This window comes from Alexandromys fortis, unplaced genomic scaffold (assembly GCF_014885135.2).
Source record: "Alexandromys fortis isolate MF-2015 unplaced genomic scaffold, M_Fortis_MF-2015_v1.1 scaffold_295, whole genome shotgun sequence".
NCBI classification, from domain to species: Eukaryota; Metazoa; Chordata; class Mammalia; order Rodentia; family Cricetidae; genus Alexandromys; species Alexandromys fortis.
In genome coordinates, this window is record NW_026068169.1 from 1,059,545 (window position 1) to 1,073,085 (window position 13,541).

Genomic DNA, 13,541 nt, shown 5'->3' on the forward strand with positions numbered 1-13,541 from the left:
ATCTCTGTGCCCTTGAAATTAATGGCTTCATAGAGAAGAAAAGCAGTACATAAAAATTATATACGTGTATATGATAATTGCTAAGAAGAAAAGCTTAGGATACAGTCAGCACAAGGCTAAAAAGCGCCTAGCAAAGGCCGCATCCAGCAAAACTGGGAGTGATTTACAGAGTGCTGGATTCTGCACTAGCTTTACTCAGCAAACAGTAGAAACTTACTGCTCGCCACAAAGGAATGGGCATCCTGGCTTAAAGCCTGACCTATTTATAGCTTATTTATCGTGCTTACATTATACCCACTATTCTTTTCAAAGAGAGTGTTCTAATAATAACAAAAAGTAGATAGTACAAGTTAAGATGCCCCCAAGAAACACATGAGGCTTGAACTAGTATGACTCATAGTATCTCTTCAATTGCTTACTTTATGGATTTTCTGGCCATTCATAAGCTTGCCCTTCTGGTTAAGGCTCACCACAGTTCCCAGTTTTTCTATTACAAATTGCTGATGCTTAATCAAGGCCTGAGGCCTTCCAGTGCACAGATACTGCTCAGAAAGGCTTCTGCATACCTAGGAAGTTTCTGAGTGTTATGAAGTTTGACCATCAGGTAAGAGCCCCCCGAATACTGTGTTTGTAAGGTATGACTCCAGCATTGGTTCCTTTTTCTCTTTTAGCAAGATGAAATGTTCTTGCTCAATTATAGAACTTTTCACGATTATGATTTTTTAGTAGAGAATAAGAATTGAGTCCCAGCAGTTTCTATGACTTGCTGGGTAAAGCTAGTGCAGAATTCAGTACTCTAAGTCACTCCTAATTTTGCTGAACTTAGCCATTGTTAGATGTTCTTTGTTTTTGTGCAGGATTTAGACACACAAATTGTGCTGTAGATGTGTATCAGATGGGACTGGCCGCCACACAGTCTCTGTTCTCTGCCTTTCGATCAGTTTTGGTTGTCAGTAATGGTCTCCAAATATGTTACATATCTGCATGCGACAACAATTAATGAAAAAAGAAGCCATGGATTTGAAAGAGCAAGGAAGGGGGTATTTGGTAGGGTTTGGAGGGGGGGGAAAGGGAGGGAGAAATGATATAATTATCATCTCAAAAATAAAAGGAAAACGGAGCTTCCTCCATAGGAACACAGGAGTCATTAGTTTGTGTACTTGAAAACCTTGGGTATTTTATTGTTTTTGCATGTTTGGTGTGTATGTATGTTCATATGTGTGTGCATGTGAAGTATAAAAAGCTAGAAAAGAACAATTATTAGATACTGATTTATTGGTTTATTTCATGATTTACTTAAAGCACTGCTTGTGCTGTCTACTTAAGAAGCCTGACTCCAGTTGCTCTCTGGAACAGAATGACCGGGAGATAGAGCCGAAACAATGGGCTGTTGCCATTAACATATGCCTCTGTAAACTGCTTGCCTGCTGCCCCACCTGGTCATTTTAGAGTAGAAAATGAGAATAGAAATCGGACCCAAGTATCAAAGCCTTTCAGAAGGTATCTTGGCTTTGGTCCACTGATGCACCTCCTCTCATCCACTCTCATTGGTGTCGGAGTGCTTATTCCAGGAAGATTTGTGCAACATATGCACACGTGTACAAGTGCTTTCCCCCGTTTGCTCATGAACGCGGAGGCCTGAAGTTCACGTTGGCTATCTTCCTCAATTGCTCTTGCTCTCTGTTTACTGAGGCAGAACCTGAGAATTGAAACTACAGTTCAGCAAGCTAGCTGCTCTGACTTGCCCTGGGAATCCCATCTATGCCTCCCAAGTGCTGACAATAGAGGCAGCCACTGGGACTGTTTTGCTTTTACTTGAGTCCTTGGGATCCTTGGGCAAAGCACTTTATCTATCAACTATCTCCCGAGCCATGAAACCTTAACTTTTCTCTTCTCTTTCTTTTCTTTTTGTTGTTACTTTTTGAGACAAGTTCTCCTTATGTAGTCTTTTTTGTTTGTTCATTTTTTTAGATCCCAACCCAACTTCCCCTCCCTCCCCCTTCTTAGTTTACCCCACCCCCACCCCTCTCCCCACTATGCCCACTCCCACACTATCCACTCCTTCTCCACTGTTTCTCTTTAGGTACAGGCGGACCTCCCATGGATATCAGCTCGCCATGGTATATCACGTTGCGGTGAGACTAGGCACCTCTTCTTAAGGCTGGATGAGACAATCCAGTAGGAGGAATGGGTCCCCAAAGCAGACAGCACAGTCACAGACAGCTCGTTGCTTTCACTGTTAGGAGTCCCACATGAACAACAAGTTACATAAGTGTAACATATGTACAGAGAGCCCAGGTCAATCCCTTACAGGCTTCCTGGTTTTCGGTTTAGCCTCTATAAGCCCAGGTTAGTTGATTCTCTGGGTTTTGTTGTGATGCCCTTGAAACCACTGGATCCTACAATCCTTCCTCCATATCCTCCACAGGATTCCCAGGTCTGCCTATTGTTTGGCTGTGGGTCTCTGCATCTGCTCCCATCAGTTGCTGGCTGAAGCCTCACTGATGACAGTTGGGCTAGGTACCAGTCTATGAGTATAGCAGAATAGCATTAGGAATCATTTGAAAGTTTTAGCATTCATGTTTGGTTCTATCCTAGGTCTCTGGGTATACTACCTCTGGGTCCTGGTCCTTGGGGATGGGCTCCTTCTCAGGGTATGGATCTCCAGCTGTGCCAGTCAGTAGTTGGTCACTTCAACAATTTCTGTGCTATCTTTACTCCAGCACATCTTGTAGACAGGACAAATTGTAGGACGAAAGGGTTTGTAACTGGGTTTGTGTCCCAATCCCTCCATTAGAAGTCTTGGCTGGTTAGAGGAGATGGCCAGTTCAGGCTCCATATCCCCCATTGCTAGGAGTCTTAGCTAGTGTCACCCTCATAGATTCCTGGGATTTCCATTGCTCTAGGTTTCTAGCTCGTCCCACAGATGCCCCCAGATTCCAGTTTTTACCAGTACTCGATACTCGATCTCTCCATCTTCCCCACACTTGATCTTTGTTTCCATCCCCATTACCTCCTTACAGGCCCCTCACCTCCTCCACTGTCAATGTCCATTCTGTTTCTCTTTCACAGTGAGATTTATGCATCCCCCCTGCTGAGCCTTCCTTGTTATGTAGCTTCTCTGGGTGTGTGGGTTGTAACATGGTTATCTTTTGCTTTACATCTAGTATCTAGTTACATGTTTATCTTTCTGGCTCTGGGTTACCTCACTCAGGATTATCTTTCTTAGTTCCATCCATTTGCCTGTAAAATTCCTGATATCACACTGAGTAATACTGCATTGTGTAAACGTTCCAGATTTTCTTTATCCATTCCTTGATTGAGGAATATCTAGGTTGTTTCCAGGTTCTGGTTATTGCAAGTAAAGCTGCTGTGAACATAGTGAAGCAAGTGTTCTTCTGATATGATGGAGTGTCCTTTGGAGTGGTATAGTTGGATTTTGAGGTAGATGAATTCCAAATTTTCTGAGAAACCACCATATTGATTTCCAAAGTGGCTGTGCAAGTTTGCACTCTCACCAGCATTGGGGGAGTGTTCCCCTTGCTCCACATTCTCTCCAGCATAAACTGTTGTTGTGACATCTTTTATTGCTTTATGAAAAAATAAAACTAGGATGTTAAATATTATGCAAATAAACTTGAGAAATTATTGGAAAACAGAGAAAGAATCTTCTGCTCTCTTCGCCACCTTCCCCACTCAAAAAGGCCCTCACATCTCCACTGGCCCCTCCTTCTTCCTCCTTTGTGTGTCCTTCTAGCTTCCTCTCAGCTGGCCAGAAAACTCTATGGTCCATTCCAGCCAGCTTAGTGTGGACTCCTCCCTTTGAACCAAGGTCTAACTCCATTGACTCAGAGCAACAGCAACACACACAAATCAGCAACATTTCCCCCTTTTGTCTAAATAAAAAAGAATGGCTTTAACTTTAAAATAGTAAAACTATATACAATAAGAACAATTACCAAGTAAGAAATACCTAGCTATTCTGACATGTGTAAGATAAATATCTGACAGGTGTGTGGATTAATATCTGGGCCTTCAATTCGATTCCATTGGTCAACCTCTCTGGGTTTTGTTTTGTTTTTGCTAATACCAGGCTATTTTCATTACTGCAGCTCTATAATAGAGTCAGGGGTGGTGATGCCTCTGGAAGTTCCTTTATTATACAGGATTGTTTTGGCTATCCTGGGCTTTTTGCTTTTCCATATGAAGTTGATTGTTGTTCTTTCAAGGTCTGTGAAGAATTGTGTTGGGATTTTGATGGGGATTGCATTGAATCTATAAGTTGCTTTTGGTAGGATTGTCATTTTTAATTTGTTAATCCTACATATCTAACAGCATAGGAAATCTTTCCATTTTCTGGTATCTTCAGTTTCTTTCTTCAAAGACTTAAAATTCTTGTCGTACAGGTCTTTCACTTCTTTGGTTAGTGTTACCACAAGATATTTTACGTTATTTTTGGATATTGTGAAGGATAATATTTCTCTGATTTATTTCTGAGCTTTTTATCATTTGCATATTAGAGGGCTACTTTTTTATTGATCTTGTATCTTGCCACATTATTAAAGATATTTATCAGCTGCAGGAATTCCCTGGTAGACTTTTTGGGCTCACTTATGTATACTATCATATCATCTTCAAGTAGCGATAGTTTAACTTCTTCCTTTCCAATTTGTATCCCCTCGATCTTACTGCTTAAGCTAGAACTTCAAGCACTATGTTGAAGAGATATGGAGAGAGTGTACAGCCTTGTCTTGTTCCTGATTTTAGTGGAATCACTTTGAGTTTCTCTCCATTTAATTTGATGTTGGCTGTCAGCTTGCCATGTATTGCTTTTATTATGTTTAGATATATTCATTGTATCCCTGATTTCGCCAAGACCTTTATCATGAAGGGGTGTTGGATTTTGTTGAATACTTTTTCAGCATCTAATGAGATGATCATATGGTTTTGTTCTATCAGTTTATTTATATGGTGTATCACATTGATAGATTTTGTGTGTGTGTGTGTTGAACCATCCCTGCATCTCTGAGATAAAGCCAACTTGATCATGGTGGATAATTTTTTTGATGTGCTCTTGGATTCGGTTTCCCAGTATTTTATTGAGTATTTTTGTTCATGAGTGAGTATCTATGTTCATGAGTAAGATTGTTCTGTAATTCTCTTTCTTGGTTAAGTCTTTGTGTCGTTTTTGTATCAGGGAAACTGTAGCACCATAAAAAGTATTCGGCAATGTTTCTTTTGTTTCTATTATGTGGAACAATTTGAGGAGTATAGATATTAGCTCTTCTTAGAAGTTTTGGTAGAATTCTGCACTGAACCATGCAGGCGCTGGGCTTTTTTTCATTGGGAGGCTTTTGATGACTGCTTCTGATTCCTTGCAGGTAATAATAGGTCTATTTAAATTGTTCACCTGGTCTGGATTTAATTTTTTGTATGTCGTACCTATCCAGAAAATTATCCATTTCTTTTACATTTTCCAATTTTGTGGAGTACAGGTAATTTTGTAATATGCCTTACTGGTTCTCTGGATTTCCTCTGTGTCTTCTGTTATGTCCCCTTTTTATTTCTGATTTTGTTAATTTGGACATTCTCTCTCTGCCTTTTGATTAGTTTGAATAAGGGTTTGTTTATCTTGTTGATTTTTCTCAAAGAACCAGCTCTTTGTTTCATTGATTCTTTGTATTGTTTTCTTTGTTTCTATTTTATTAATTTCATCCCTCAATTTGATTGTTTCCTGTCATCTCCTCCTGGGTGAGTCTGCTTCTTTTTGTTCTAGAGCTTTCAGGTGTGCTATTAAGTCACTAGTTTGAGAGTTCTTCACTTTTTTTGAATTGTTTTTATTGAGCTATATATTTTTCTCCACTACCCTCCCTTCCTATCCTCTTACCCTCCCCCAAGGTCCCCATGCACCTAATTTACTCAGGAGATCTTGTCTTTTTCTACTTCCCATGTACTTAGATCAATGTATGTCTCTCTTAAGGTCCTCATTATTGTCTAGGTTCTCTGGGATTGTGAATTGTAAGCTGGTTTTCCTTTGTGTAATGTCTAAAAGCCACTTATGAGTGAGTACATATGATACTTATCTTTCTGGATCTGGGATACCTCACTCAATATGATGTTTTCTAGATCAATCCGTTTACCCACAAATTTCAAGATGTCATTTTTTTTTCTGCTGTGTAATGCTCCATTGTGTAAATGTACCACATTTTCCTTATCCATTCTTCGGTTGAGGGTCATTTAGGTTGTTTTCAGTTTCTGGCTATGACAAACAATGCTGCTATGAACATAGTTGAGCACATGTCCTTGAGGTATGATTGAGCATCCTTTGGGTATATACCCCAAAGTGGTATTACTGGGTCTTGAGGAAGGTTGTTTTCTAAGAAATCACCACACTGACATCCAAAGGGGTTGTACCAGTTTGCATTCCCACCAGCAATGCAGAAGTGTTCCCTTTTCCCCACAACCTCTCCAGCATAAGTTGACATCAGTGTTTTTGATCTTGGCCATTCTTACAGGTGTAAGATGGAATCCCAGAGTTGTTTTGATTTGCATCTTTCTGATGATTAAGGATGTTGAACTTTTCCTTAAGTGTCTTTCAGCCATTTTAGATTCCTCTGTTGGGAGTTCTCTGTTTAGGTCTGTACCCCATTTTTATTGGATTATGTGTTCTTTTGATGACCAATTTCTTAAGTTCTTTATATATTTTGGAGCTCAGACCTCTGTCTGATGTGGGGTTGGTGAAGATCTTTTCCCATTCTGTAGGCTGTCACTTTGTTTTGTTGACTGTGTCCTTTGCTTTACAGAAGCTTTTTAGTTTCGGGAGGTCCCATTTATTAATTGTTTCTCTCAATGTCTGTGCTGCTGGGGTTATATTTATGAAGTGGTCTCCTGTGCCAATGCGTTCAAGTGCACTTCCCACTTTCTCATCTATGAGGTTCAGTGTGGCTGGCTTTATGTTGAGGTCTTTGATCCATTTGGACTTGAGTTTTGTGCATGGTGATAGATATGGGTCTATTTTCATTCTTCTACATGTTGATATCCAATTATACCAGCACCATTCTCCACTTTCTTTATCTATGCATTTAGTGCTATGAGCATTCCTCTTAGCACTGCTTTCATAGTGTCCATAGGTTTGGGTACTCTGTGCCTTCAGTTTTGTTAATTTAAATTTAGAAGTCTTTAATTTCTTTATTTCTTTCCTTGCCTGCCTAAGGCACCTGATAGGTCTAATAAAAAAGCTGAATGGCCAATACCAATAGAGGAGGAGGTATTGACAGGATTTCTGGGCAGAGAGAGTAAGTAGGAGAAAGAATTTGAGACTCAGGGAAAGAAAAAGAAAAAAAAAGACATCGGGGAGATTCCAAGGTCCAGCCAGCCAGACAAGAATGAAGCAGGAAAGTAGGACATACAGGATGAAAGAAAGGTAAAAAGTCCAGAGACAAAACATAGATGAAGAGAAACAGGTTAAGTTAAAAGAGGTAGTGTGGCAAGCCCTAGCTAAGGCCAACCAAGCTTAATTAATAATAAATTGAGTCTATGTCTTCATTTGGGAGTTGATTGGCAGCCCAAAGAAAATTCCAACTACAGACTTTGTCATGAAATATCTTTTTTTCCTCCATCTCTGATGACTGACAGTTTTGCTGGGTATAGTAGTCTGGGCTGGTATCTGTGGTCTCTTGGAGTCTGCAAGAGATCAGTCCATGACCTTCTGGCTTTCAGAGTCTCTGTTGAGAAGTCAGGTGTAAGTCTAATATGTCTGTCTTTATATGTTACTAAGCCTTCTTTCCTTGCAGCTTTTCATATTCTTTCTTTGTTTTGAATCTTTAGTGTTTTGATTAATTTACTCTGGAATTTTCTTTTCTGATCCAATGTGACTTCGTCAAGGAACAAAGCCTGAGAACAACATGAACAAGCTCTCTTTATGGCAAGACCCTGGAGTCACCCTGACCTAATTGGCAAAGCCTATGGACCGTTCACTGCATAATTCTGTTAATGACCCCAGGAGCATATTGCTATGTGCTCTCCTTTTGCTATCAAAGTCATATTGCTGGCTGCCTCTAATTTCAGTTTCTCAGAATTACAGATGAAATAGCTATTGCAAAAGGAACACTATCCCCTGAAGACTCTCCTCCGGGCGCGCCAGAGGGAAGGCTGTTAAAAATAAAGAGTGGTCCTGATTCAGCCCCTAAAGCCTTTGATGTGTCAGGTGTGACCATGAATTCAGGCTTCTCAAGAACGGGATGTTGCCTTTCCAACATAGCCTGTGACTAACTGGAAGAGTCACAAAGGTTCATTGCATATTTGCATAACTGTTTTGGATAAAAAGATTTTAACCACAAGAGTCTTGGAGAAATGCTACTAAATAGATGATATCAGAAGTTAATGGGAACAGTCTAGAGGCAGGGAATGAAGTAGAATCATAGAAACACACAGCTCTCTCATAGCTGTACCAGTGCCCCCTAGAACTTAAGAGAGATGAACATGAGAACAAGGGATTAACAGTGCCAACTTCTAAGAGTAAATTTCCATGTTGCCTTTGGATAAATGGAAAAACCTGGTATGTCTCCATTACAGCTATGGATCAAATAGGTAATGGTTACAGGTGGGAAAGTTGGAAGACAGGAGGAGAAAAAAACAGAGATACAAACTGGAAATTATTTTAGCCATTTTTAGAAACTTAAAGGAACAAATCTGATTGTAAAACTGTTCCTGCAAAGCATTGAAATTGTACAAATAAATATAAGCCAAGCTATCCAGGGCCACTTGTTTAAAACAGGTAGTCACAGTTTCTTTGTTGCACTGACTTCATCCATCTATCCCAGGTCAATGGACCTGTCTGGATATGGGCCTCCAGCACAATCTATCTGGTGTTCTGTAAGCTTTTTGTACCATTCTTTAAAGTTAGGAAAATTTTCTTCTTCTTCTGTGATTTTTTTTGTATATTTTCGGCGTTTTTGTGCTGAGATTCTTCTCTTTCTGTTCCTATTATTCTTAGGTTTGGTCTTTTCATGGTATTCCAGATTTTCTGGATGTTTTGTGTTTGGAGTTTTTCGGATTTAATATTTTCTTTGATGAATCTGTTTCTTCTATTGTATCTTCAACACCTAAGATTCTCTCTTCCATCCCTTCCTGTTCACTTACCCAGATTTTTCATTTCCTGAATTCCTTCAGTTTGTGTTTTATTTATTTTTTCTTTTTCAATTTTCATGTCATGAATAGTTTCCTTCACCTGTGTGTTTGGTTTGTTCTTAGCTTTTTGGCATTCTTTAAGGGCTTTGTTGATATCCTCTTAATTTTTTGTCTTTTCCTCGATTTCTTTAAGGGAGTCTTTCATTTCCTCTTTAAGAAAGTCATAAGTTGTGTTTCAGCTGCATTGGAATGTTCAGGTTTTGCTGTTGTAGGATAACTGGACTCTGGTGATGCCATTTTGCCCTGGCTGTTGTTGATTGTATTTTACACTGATTTCTGAGTTTGCCTTTGTTGGGTGGGTGTTTTTTTTTCCTTGGCTTCTGTTTCCTCTTTGGTTTTCTCATCTTTGTGGACTGGATTTCTGGTGTCCAGCCTGATTCTGGTCTAGTTGGGAGTCTCTGTCCAAGTTGTCTGTTGTCCCTCTTGTGCTTAGTTTGTCCTTTGGCACAGGGAGTCTGTTCTCCTGATTAGTGTAGCCTACACCTAACAGCTGTGGCCTGATCAAGTTGGTGTGGTTTATACCTGTTCTGACTGGTACAACTTGCACTTGAGTAGCAGATGTTCCCTTGGGGTTGAGGGCAGAGACCAGCAGGGGAGGGCAGCGTTGGGGGGGAGGGGATGAAGTAGACTGTGGGAAAGGCCTTGGGATCTAGGGAATAGGGTAGTTTTGCCGGGTCACTCACCAGTTCTGTTCTGACTGGTGTGGCCTACCCCTGAGTGGCAGAAGACCGCTGGGTTGGGGTAAGGGCTGCAGTGGGGCCAGTGACAAACTGGGATGGGATAGGCCTTGGGAAGTAGTCTTGGGGGACAGAATCCAGGGAATGTATGTAGTCTTGCTTGGCCTGAAAATTGCTGTGTAAACAGGGCTAGCTTCGAAGTCATGGAGAGCCATTTGCCTCTGCCTCTGCCTCCCAAATGCTGAATTAAAGGTATGTGTCACTATACCCAGCTTAATCTATTTTCACAACAATTAGAAATTATAAAAACAGTCTATAATCCAATAAAAGTTACTGAACACTTAATAAAGCTAAGACTCCAAGGGCAACACAATGTACAGAGACCCTGATATTCTGATTGGATAAATAACATTAAATACTACTTCACAGTGTAGGAGTCCCAAAGAACATGGAACATCACAGTACCCACAGTAGATTTAGATTTTTGGAAAATCCCTTGCCGATCTTATGGAATTTTATGTAGATATTGTTACTTCTTCTTTTTTTTAAAAAAAGACTTTAAAGTTTTTTTTAACATTTATTTATTATGTATACAATATTCTGTCTGCATGTATGCCTGTAGTCCAAAGGAGGGCACCAGACCTCATTACAGATGGCTGTGAGCCACCATGTGGTTGCTGGGAATTGAACTCAGGACCTTTGGAAGAGCAGGCAATGCTCTTAACCGCTGAGCCATCTCTCCAGCCCCCTTGTTACTTCTTTTTATTACTATGATAAGGCATACATAAGTAAAACTTTTGCCATTTTAGCCACTTTGATATGTGCATTGCAGCTGTTGTAGCCATCCAGTCCATCTCCCAACTGAAAATGTATACCCTAAGTTGATAGTTCCCCAATCTCTGGCAGCCGCCCTTGTACTTTCTGACTGTGTGCAGATGACCACTGCACACCCCTCCCTCTTGTCTATGGAATCAGATGGTATTTCCCCTCAACACAATGCTTTCAAGGCTCAGCCACTTAGCATACTCAGAATTGCTTTTCTTTTTGTCCCCTTTTACCTATACAAATTTTGAATTTTAACACATTGATTTTCTTGTTTAGTTTTTCTTTATTTTTTAGACAAGGTGGCTGTCCTCTTTCCTGAACCTCCTAAGTGCTAGTATTCCAATAGCATGACATATACATGGAGTGACTTTTCGAATTAGGGAAGGTCTCTCTACTGCTGCTTCTCTGATGATCAGTACTGGAAACCAGGCTGCCATTGCTCAATGTTATGCCTGCTGGCATTCCTGGGGCGAAATGGGCAAGACTGAGTTGAAAGGCATACAAAACTTTCTCTCTGTTTGAAGACTCCTTTTTCTTCATTGCTCGATTGCTGCATAACATACATACATTGTTTTCTAGAGATCCCACAGAGTTGCTTTAAACAGTTTTTCTGGTGAACAAAAACTTAGAGGTCTGCTGTTTTGCTGTCACTCCTTCCTGTTCTTTTTTCAGATTGATTTATTTTCTATGTATGGGTTTTGACCTCCGTGTCTGTATGTGTGCACCGTGTACATGCCTCGTGTGGTGGATGTCAGGAGAAGAAGGTGGATCCCTTAGAACTGGAATTATATCTATCCTATGAGTACTGGGAACCAAACTCGATCCGCTATAAGAACAACAAATGCTCTTAACTGCTAAACCATTCTTCATCCCCCTCCTCTGCCCCAGTGTGTGTGTGTTTACATTCCTCTGTAGAGTCAGAGAGAGGATTTGTTTTATATATCTCCTTTGATGGATGACGGTTTGCATCACATTTCCTCACAGAAGATATGTCACTTAGCTAGTTGGAATGACTCACTTTGTCCCCTCTGTGCTCTAGGTAGGCTTATAGAAAACAACTTATAAAACAATATATAAATCGATACACAGATGCAGCTTTCTTCAGTCATCGCATATGTTGGAGTGGGCTTTTCAGTGATGTAGCTGCCTTTGAGTCATCCCTTCTATGGTTAGTGTGGTGGTTTAAATATAATTGGTCCCCATAAACTCATAGGGAGTGGCACTATTAGGAGGTGTCACCTTGTTGGAGTGGGTGTGGCCTTTTGGAGGAAGTGTGTCACTGTGGAAGCATCTTTGAGGTCTCCTTTACTTCAGTTGTGCTCAGTGTGACACTCAGTTCATTTCCTGTTTTCCTTTGGAACAAGATGTAGGACACACAAATTGTATTCTTTTAAATACTGCTTGGCCCATTTTAAAGCAGGAGGACATAAAGTTGGATGGGTAGGGAAATGGAGAGGATCTGGGAGGAGTTAGGGGAGTAGAAGTGGTTATTATCAAAATATGTGATACAGAATTTTCAAAAAGAATAAAATTTAAAAAGTAATACTTATTTGTTGTATAGTTTTTATACATTTATTTATGTGTGTACATGCACACTTATGTGCATGCACATGTATGTTATGATACATGTGTGTGGATGCCCAAGGACAACTTTTGGGAGTTGGTTTTCTCTTCAACTACATGTATACCAGCTATCAAATTCAGGTTTTCAGGCCTGGAGTCAAGTGCATTCAGCCATCTCCCTGGCCCTCGTACTGCTATACAATACTGAAAATGCAGTTTATTTATTTTGACTTTTTTATTATTTAAAGAAATTACTGAGGGTATAAATTAAGCTGAGTATAGACTCAAATGCTTTATTTAATTCTGCATGTTGTTGTTTGGGTTTTTTCGTTGACACTGATTCAAATTAGTACAATTTTAAAATTTCATGTTTGGGAATGGCGAGGTGGCTGAGTGGATAAAGGCACTTGCTACCAAGTCTGAGGACCTGAATGTGGTCCCTAGGACACGCATGGAGAGTGATTCTTGCAATTTGTCCTACACACACACACACACACACACACACCAGGTTCCTGCATACATGCATGCACTAAATAAATTTAAATGTAATATTAAAAAGCTTGTTATGTTTGTCCCAAGATACTATATGGAAAATTGGTTGTTATTGTCTGTGAGTATGGATGGAGGTGACTGATGTGGAGTACACTCTAGGGTCTCAGCATCAGAATAGGAATATGGAAATTGGGTCTCCTGAAAAGCAAAGTAGGGATACGTTTGGATTAGTATAGATGCCTGGGTCATTTGGAATTCTGGAGTGGGGAGGAAATTAGGGACACATTGTCAAGCTTTACCCTCACTCAAGCTTTCTTTTTTTTTTTTTTTTTTTTTAGTTTTTCGAGACAGGGTTTCTCTGTGGCTTTGGAGCCTGTCCTGGCATAGCTCTTGTAGACCAGGCTGGCCTCGAACTCCCAGAGATCTGCCTGCCTCCGCCTCCCGAGTGCTGGGATTAAAGGCATGCGCCACCACCGCCCTGCTCCAAGCTTTCTTCTTTAAATCACTTTCTTTTTTTTCTTTTTTTTTTGTTTTTTTTTTTCTATCAAAATATTTATTTTTTTATTTATTAAAGATTTCTGTCTCTTCCCCACCGCCGCCTCCCCTTTCCCTCCCGTTCCCCCAGTAAACTCCCCCTCCCTTGTCAGCCCAAAGAGCAATCAGGGTTCTCTGCCCTGTGGGAAGTCCAAGGACCACCCTCCTCCATCCAGGTCTAGGATCCCACAAAGCCAGTACATGCAATAGGATCAAAAACCCATTGCCATTGTTCTTGAGGTCTCAGTAGTCCTCATTGTC

At 40.4% G+C, this 13,541-nt stretch overlaps 1 long non-coding RNA gene across 1 annotated transcript in view; it reads left to right on the forward strand.

Moving 5' to 3' along the window:
- LOC126492166 (uncharacterized) overlaps positions 1-13,541 on the forward strand; it is a 78,186-nt gene that overhangs the window by 25,313 nt on the left and 39,332 nt on the right. The gene's annotated exons all lie outside the window — the stretch shown is intronic.